The 7,659-nt window shown below is 40.3% G+C and overlaps 1 pseudogene; it reads left to right on the top strand.

Moving 5' to 3' along the window:
- The first annotated feature begins 2,278 nt into the window (after positions 1–2,278).
- On the top strand, positions 2,279–3,217 carry LOC113896685 (annotated as a pseudogene).
- The last annotated feature ends 4,442 nt before the right edge of the window (positions 3,218–7,659 follow it).

Genomic DNA, 7,659 nt, shown 5'->3' with positions numbered 1-7,659 from the left:
TATTTAGGGTTGATGTCCTTTAAGATTGACTGGTTTGATCTCCTTGCTTTTCAAGGAACTCTCAAGAGTCTTCTCCAGCACCACAGTTTGAAAGCATCAGTTCTTCAGCACTCTCCCTTCTTTACGGTCCAGCTCTCATATTTGTACATGACTACTGGAAAGACTGTAGCTTTGACTATATGAACCTTTGTCTGCAAAGTGATTTCTTGGACTTTTAACACACTGTCTAGGTTTGCCATAGCTTTCCTGCCAAGAAGCAATAATATTCTAATTCCATGGCTGCAGTCACCATCCACAGTGATTTAAGAGCCCAAGAAGAGGAAATCTGTCATTGCTTCCACATTTCCCCCTTCTATTTGCCATGAACTGATGGGATTGGATGCCATGATCATAGTTTATTCAATATTGAGTTTTAAGCCTACTTTTTCACTCTCCTCCTTCACCCTCATCAAGAGGTTCTTTAGTTCCTCTTCGCTTTCTGCCAGTAGAGTGGTATCATCCACATATCTGAGGTTGTTAATATTTCTCCCAGCAATCTTGATTCCAGCTTGTAACTCATCCAGCCCAGCATTTTGCATGATGTGGTCTGCCTATAAATTAAATAAACAGTATGATAATAAACAGCCTTGTCATACTCCTTTCTCAATCCTGAACCAGTCAGTTGTTCCATACAGAGTTCTAACTGTTGATACTGGACCTGTATTCAGCTTTCTCAGGAGACAGGTAAGGTGGTCTGGTATTCCCATCTCTCTAATAGTTTTCCACATTTTATCATGATCCACACAGTCAAAGGATTTAGCGTAGTCAATTAAACAGAGGTAGATGTTTTGCTGGAATTCCTTTAATTTCTTTATGATCCAGAAAATGGTGGCAATTTGATCTCTAGCTTGGAGAATTTTGAGCATAACCTTACTAGCATGGGAGAGGAGTGCTATTGTCTGGTAGTTTGAACATTCTTTAGTACCACCTTTCTTGGGAACTGGGTTGAGGATTGACCTTTTCCAGTCCTATGGCCACTGCTGAGTTTTCCAAATTTGCTGACAAATTGAGTGCAACACTTCAATAGCATCATCTTTTAAGATTTTAAATAGTTCTGCTGGAATTCCATCACCTCCACTAGCTTTATTGGCAGCAGCACTTCCTAAGGCCCACTTGACTTCACACTCCAGGATGTCTGGCTCTGAGTGAGAGACTACACCATCTTAGTTATCCAGGTCATTAAGATCTTTTTCATCCAGTTATTCTGTGTATTCTTTTTATCTCTTCTTAATCTCTTTTGCTTCTATTAGGTCTTTACCATTTCTTCCCTTTATTGTGCCCATCTTTGGATGAAATATTCCTTTGATATTTCCATTTTTCTTGAAGAGGTCTCTGTTGTTTTCCTCTATTTCTTTTTACTGTTCATAGAAGAAGACCTTCTTGCCTCTCCTTGCTGTTCTCTGGAACTCTGCATTCCGTTTGGAGTACCTTTCCCTTTCTCCCTTGTTTTTCCCTTCTCTTCTTTCCTTGGTTTCATATCTACCCAAACTTCTGCTATCAACTGTGAGTAGCAGCCATATCTTAATGGTACCTACTGTGAGCCTCATCATTCATCTACATCATCTCTAATGCTTATACAACCATGTGAGGAACTTTCCATATTCCAAATTTTTGGAATGAGTACTTGCATTATCCAAAGTGACAGAACTAAGAAGTGGAGGACCTGTTTTTCAAACCCAGTCTGTTTGTTTCCAAATTCTATGAACTAAACTTCCTCATGACAATGCTCTTCTGTGATTACCTTCCCTCCAGGACCAACAGCTAAGACAAGGGAAGTGGAGTTAATTCTGGAAGCTGGCCCAGACTCAGGTTCCGGGTGACCACATGGATGGTGCTAAGCAGAGGCCGCCAAGTGCGGAGATGGAGAAGGCCCTGAGTCCTACTTTGCCTGCCTTTGGGTTTAACTAAAGCCCATCCTAACTACAGAAACAGGAGAGCACAGTGTTTCTCTTTTCACTTCATAGGAAGGTTGGGGCAACCTCTCTTTGGCACAAGAGACAGGAATGCTTCAAAATGCAGACCAATTTTATAAAGATTCCTGTTAGCATTTCTAGTTCTCAGATTAGCATTGTCCATAAAGTCCCAGATGGTTCCTGCTTCTGCTACTTAGAAGATAAATTATCTAACCTCTCCAGGCCTCTGTTTCGTTGTATGTAAAGTGAAAAAGTACTCCCTATAAAAGCAAAGAATAAAAGCAAAAAAAGTCTGTCGGTTGTCTAACAGAGTGCCTGAATCATGAATGGTGGCCCCTCTCTCAGACATTACAAGGCTGAGATTATTATGTGCTACTTCTAGAAGACTAACAGATATCATAGATAAAGAAAACACCGGTCTCAGAGAACTTAAATATTTAATTTTCGATGAAGCTGACTGCATGCTGGATATGGATTCTGGACCAGAAATAAAAATCTAATTTCCTGCCCAGCAACTGAATGAACATCAAACCCTTATGTTCAGTGCAGTTTTCCCAGAGGAAATTCAAAGCTTGGCTGAGGGGTTTTAGAAGTTAAACTATTTGTTTGTGGCTGTTGGATAAGCAAGTAGAGCAAGAGACCATTCTCCCAGCTGGCTAGTACTCAAAATAAGAAAAACCTGTAGAAATTCTGTAAAACATAGGTGATTAAAAACAAACAAACAAAAACTATGGCTTTTGTTGAGACTGAGAAGAAAGAAGATTTTACTGTAACTTTTCTTTGCCAGGAAAAAGCAGCAACCATACATATTCACGGTGGTCTGGAACAGAGAGAGCAAACTTGGGGATTTTCATTGTGGAAAGTGCCCAGTTCTCGCAGCTACTACAGCAGCTGCCAAAGGGCTGGATATTGAAAGTATCTGATTTGTTATCTATTCTGATGATCTGTTGATGAATGTGTTCATTGAATCTGGTGTACTGGTCAACGTGGGAACCCTTGCAGAGCTATTTCCTTTTTTGATGCTCAGATAACCACGCGGCACAGCCTCCAATGAAAGTACTTCCAGAAGCTCATCAAGGTGCTCTGAACGGCTGGAAGAACATGCCTTGAGCACAAGTGTTCCTGGCTTCAGTGACATTACAAGAGGAAATATGTTTGCATCCAATGATATGGAAAAGAATTATCAGGGCATAAGCACTCTGAATGTAGCAAGATTTTCTTTTTCACAAAGTCCCAATCCAATCCACGATGAGTCATGGGATTAAAGCTAAAACACATAAGTCTGTAGTATAGTTTTGCTGCAAAGAAGGAAATAATTTTAAGTTTTAATTCAAGTGTGAAGTCTGACATTCTATATTTCCTGTCTTCCTGTTCTTACTCAGACCCTCAAAAAAATAAATCTTTACTGACTAATGTGTGATCTAAAAATATTATACTTACTGATACAAATGATGTTAACTGGAAAGATTAAAGCACTCGTCTTGAAAAAAAAATTTTTTTGAAAGCAGCTTACAGTTTCCATAGACTCCCCTGGTGGCTCAGATGGTTAAGCGTCTGCCTACAATGCCGGAGACCCAGGTTCAATCCCTGGGTTGGGAAGGTCCTCTGGAGAAGGAAATGGCAACCCACTCCAGTACTCTTGCCTGGATAATCCCTTGGATGGAGGAACCTGGTAGGCTACAGTCCATGGGGTCGCAAAGAGTCAGACATGACTAAGCGACTTCACTTTCTTCCTTTCTACAGTTTCCATGGGGAGAGAATAGAGAGTAACAAGAATAGATGACAAAATGTTTTTTAAGTCACAGATGGAAAAAAATTTTCGTGCAATAGGAATATAAAGGTCTTACTTCCAGTCTGTGACACAGAACTCTGTTAACATGAACTTGCCCCTCCTGAATCCATGATAACGATCTGGGAGGTGTCCTTCCCTTAGTATGAACTTGCCCTTCCTGAATCCTTAGGAACAAGCTGTGAGGTGTCCTCCCCTCCGTCTAGTTTACTTGACCCCTCTTGTCCTGTTCACTGACCTCAGGATGATCACAGAAAGACGAAACATGTGGAAACAGGCACAACTCAAGAGAATCAACTTTCTTTGCCCTTTCTAGAAAGAAAGGTGTTTTCCAGCGAAAGGTATGTCAGTTTTCCACCCAAACATCTACCTGTGATTTTGCTTGGCCTATCTGTGGTATTTGTCTAACTTTCCTTAAAGAAAAATTGCACATTGCCTCCCAACTAAGGAATACTAAGATCTCTTAGTAAGCAAAATTGAAGCAATGAATGTTGGCTAGACCACTTAGCATACCCGCTAAAATGCACCTTGCTTTTCTCACTTAATATTCAGCCCTTCCCATGTTAGTGCAAACCTCATTATTACAAATGACTTTTTGGTATTCTATTGTATGAATGTCCCACTATTTTTTTTTAACAACTCACCTGCTGAGGCACATATCTATGTTTTAACTTTCTGAGTTGTGCTAATGTAAGCATCCTTCATTCCTAATTTTATAATTGTAAATTTGTATTTATTTTCTTATGAAGAGTGCCTCTTTCTGAGGCTTGTGTAAGTTTCAAGCCTCACAACACCTAGGATTTATTCTTAAATATTTGACAATATCCATATTTCTACTGCTTTCTAAATTTCTGAGGTAATTTATTTGATATTTTAATTGTTGATATGTCACATTATCCAAAGAAGATATAACGATCATTATTAATAACAGCTAATACATATAATTAAGTACTGGGTATTGTTCTACATGCCTTAGTGTAGAAATAACTTGGTCCTTACAAAGATTCCATGGAATAGATACTGTTATTATCTATATTTTACAAATGAAGGAACTTAAATGTGAAATGATTAAGGCATTAAAAAAAAGGCCAAGGCATAAGGCCAACAATTTAGTGGCATAGTCATTTTCTTCAGTTTTTGTTTCCCTAAAATCCTAAGTATAACTCCTTGTCCAATATAATAGAATATTAAAAATGTGTTGACAGACATATAGAACAGATCTGTGGTTTCCAAGGGGGCAAGGGATGGGTTGGGAGTTTGGAATTAGCAGATGCAAGCTATCATATACAGAACGGATACACAACAAGGTCCTGCTGTATAGCACAGAGAACTATGTTCAATATCCTGTAATAAACCACAATAGGAAACATGAAGTAGAATATATATACATAGAACTGAATCAGTATAAGTTTAAAAAAATTAATTTTTATTGGAGTATATTTGCTTTACAATGTTGTTAGTTTCTACTGTACAGCAGAATGGATCAGCCATTTGCACATGTATATCTCCATCCTTTGGCATAGTAAATAAAGCAGAAATAGATGTTTTTCTGGAACTCTCTTGCTTTTTCTATGATCCAGCGGATGTTGGCAATTTGATCTCTGGTTCCTCTGCCTTTTCTAAAACCAGCTTGAACATCTGGAAGTTCACGGTTCACATATTGCTGAAGCCTGGCTTGGAGAATTTTGAGCATTACTTTACCAGTGTGTGAGATGAGTGCAATTGTGCAGTAGTTTGAGCATTCTTTGGCATTGCCTTTCTTTGGGATTGGAATGAAAACTGACTTTTTCCAGTCCTGTGGCCACTGCTGAGTTTTCCAAATTTGCTGGCATATTGAGTGTAGCACTTTCACAGCATCATCTTTCAGGATTTGGAAGAGCTCAACTAGAATTCCATCACCTCCACTAGCTTTGTTCATAGTGATGCTTCCTAAGGCCCACTTGACTTCACATTCCAGGATGTCTGGCTCTAGGTCAGTGATCACACCATCATGATTATCTGGGTCGTGAAGATCTTTTTTGTACAGTTCTTCTGTGTATTCTTGCCATCTCTTCTCAATATCTTCTTCTTCTGTTAGGTCCATACCATTTCTGTCCTTTATCGAGCTCACCTTTGCATGAAATGTTCCTTTGGTATCTCTAATTTTCTTGAAGAGATTCCTAGTCTTTCCCATTCTGTTGTTTCCCTCTATTTCTTTGCATTGATCGCTGAAGAAGGCTTTCTTATCTGTTCTTGCTATTCTTTGGAACTCTGCATTCAGATGTTTATATCTTTCCTTTTCTCCTTTGCTTTTTGCTTCTCTTCGTTTCACAGCTATTTGTAAGGCCTCCCCAGACAGCCATTTTGCTTTTTTGCATTTCTTTTCCATGGAGATGGTCTTGATCCCTGTTTCCTGTACAATGTCATGAACCTCATTCCATAGTTCATCATGCATTCTATCTATCAGATCTAGGCCCCGAAATCTATTTCTCACTTCCACTGTATAATCATAAGGGATTTGATTTAGGTCATACCTGAATGGTCTAGTGGTTTTCCCTACTTTCTTCAATTTCAGTCTGAATTTGGCAATAAGGAGTTCATGGTCTGAGCCACAGTCAGCTCCTGGTCTTATTTTTGCTGACTGTATAGAGCTTCTCCATCTTTGGCTGCAAAGAATATAATCAATCTGATTTTGGTGCTGACCATCTGGTGATGTCCATGTATAGAGTCTTCTCTTGTGTTGTTGGAAGAGGGTGTTTGTTATGACCAGTGCATTTTCTTGGCAAAATTCTATCAGTCTTTGCCCTGCTTCATTCCATATTCCAAGGCCAAATTTGCCTGTTACGGTTTTTCCTGTGGTCATGTATGGATGTGAGAGTTGGACTGTGAAGAAGGCTGAGTGCCAAAGAATTGATGCTTTTGAACTGTGGTGTTGGAGAAGACTCTTGAGAGTCCCTTGGACTGCAAGGAAATCCAACCAGTCCATTCTGAAGGAGATCAGCCCTGGGATTTCTTTGGAAGGAATGATGCTAAAGCTGAAACTTCAGTACTCTGGCCACCTCATGCGAAGACTTGACTCATTGGAAAAGACTCTGATGCTGGGAGGGATTGGGGGCAGGAGAAGAAGGGGATGACAGAGGATGAGATGGCTGGATGGCATCACTGACTTGATGGACATGAGTCTGAGTGAACTGCAGGAGTTGGTGATGGACAGGGAGGCCTGGTGTGCTGCGATTCATGGGATCACAAAGAGTCGGACGTGACTGAGCGACTGATCTGATCTGATCTCCACCCTTTCGGACTTCCTTCCCATCAGGTCACCACAGTGTGCTGAGCAGCGTTCCCTGGACTATATAGTACACTATCACCAGTTATCTACGTAATACACAGTGTTAAAAGTGTATATGTGTCACATATAAAAGAAATTGACACAATACTGTAAATCAACTATACCTGAAAAAACTAGGGTTAGGGTCTTTCAAGTAGCGTCACGGTATCAGTCAGGGGCTCTGGTCTCATGATGCCTATCTCTCTTCTCTTCTGTGGCCCCCGAACCAAGAATATTTAGAATTGTGACTATCATAGACATCAGAAAGTAGGCGAGTCCATGAGCTTTCCATTGGGCTTTATAGTAATTTGGAGGCAACTATCCCCAAACCTCAGAGGTTGTTGTAGTTAGGTTGGACTGCGATAACAACGTATCATAGAATGGGTAGTGTAAACAAGGACACGGTTCAGGAGGCTGGAGGTCTGCGAACAGGCTGCCCGCACGGCTGGGCTGTAGTCAGAGCTCTCTGTCCAGGGCCCCCTTCTTGGTGTGCGGACAGGCACCTTCGTGTTGGGACTCACACTTAAACCACACCCCAGTTCTTAATCAGATTGCTTATATTCAGATAAAAGTAGAATTGGTAAATTAGTAAATTGGGGATTGGGCAAAAT

This window comes from Bos indicus x Bos taurus, chromosome 7 (genome assembly GCF_003369695.1).
Source record: "Bos indicus x Bos taurus breed Angus x Brahman F1 hybrid chromosome 7, Bos_hybrid_MaternalHap_v2.0, whole genome shotgun sequence".
NCBI lineage: Eukaryota > Metazoa > Chordata > Mammalia > Artiodactyla > Bovidae > Bos > Bos indicus x Bos taurus.
Note: the sequence above shows the minus strand (reverse complement) of the source record. Positions and strands in the feature narration are given on the sequence as shown.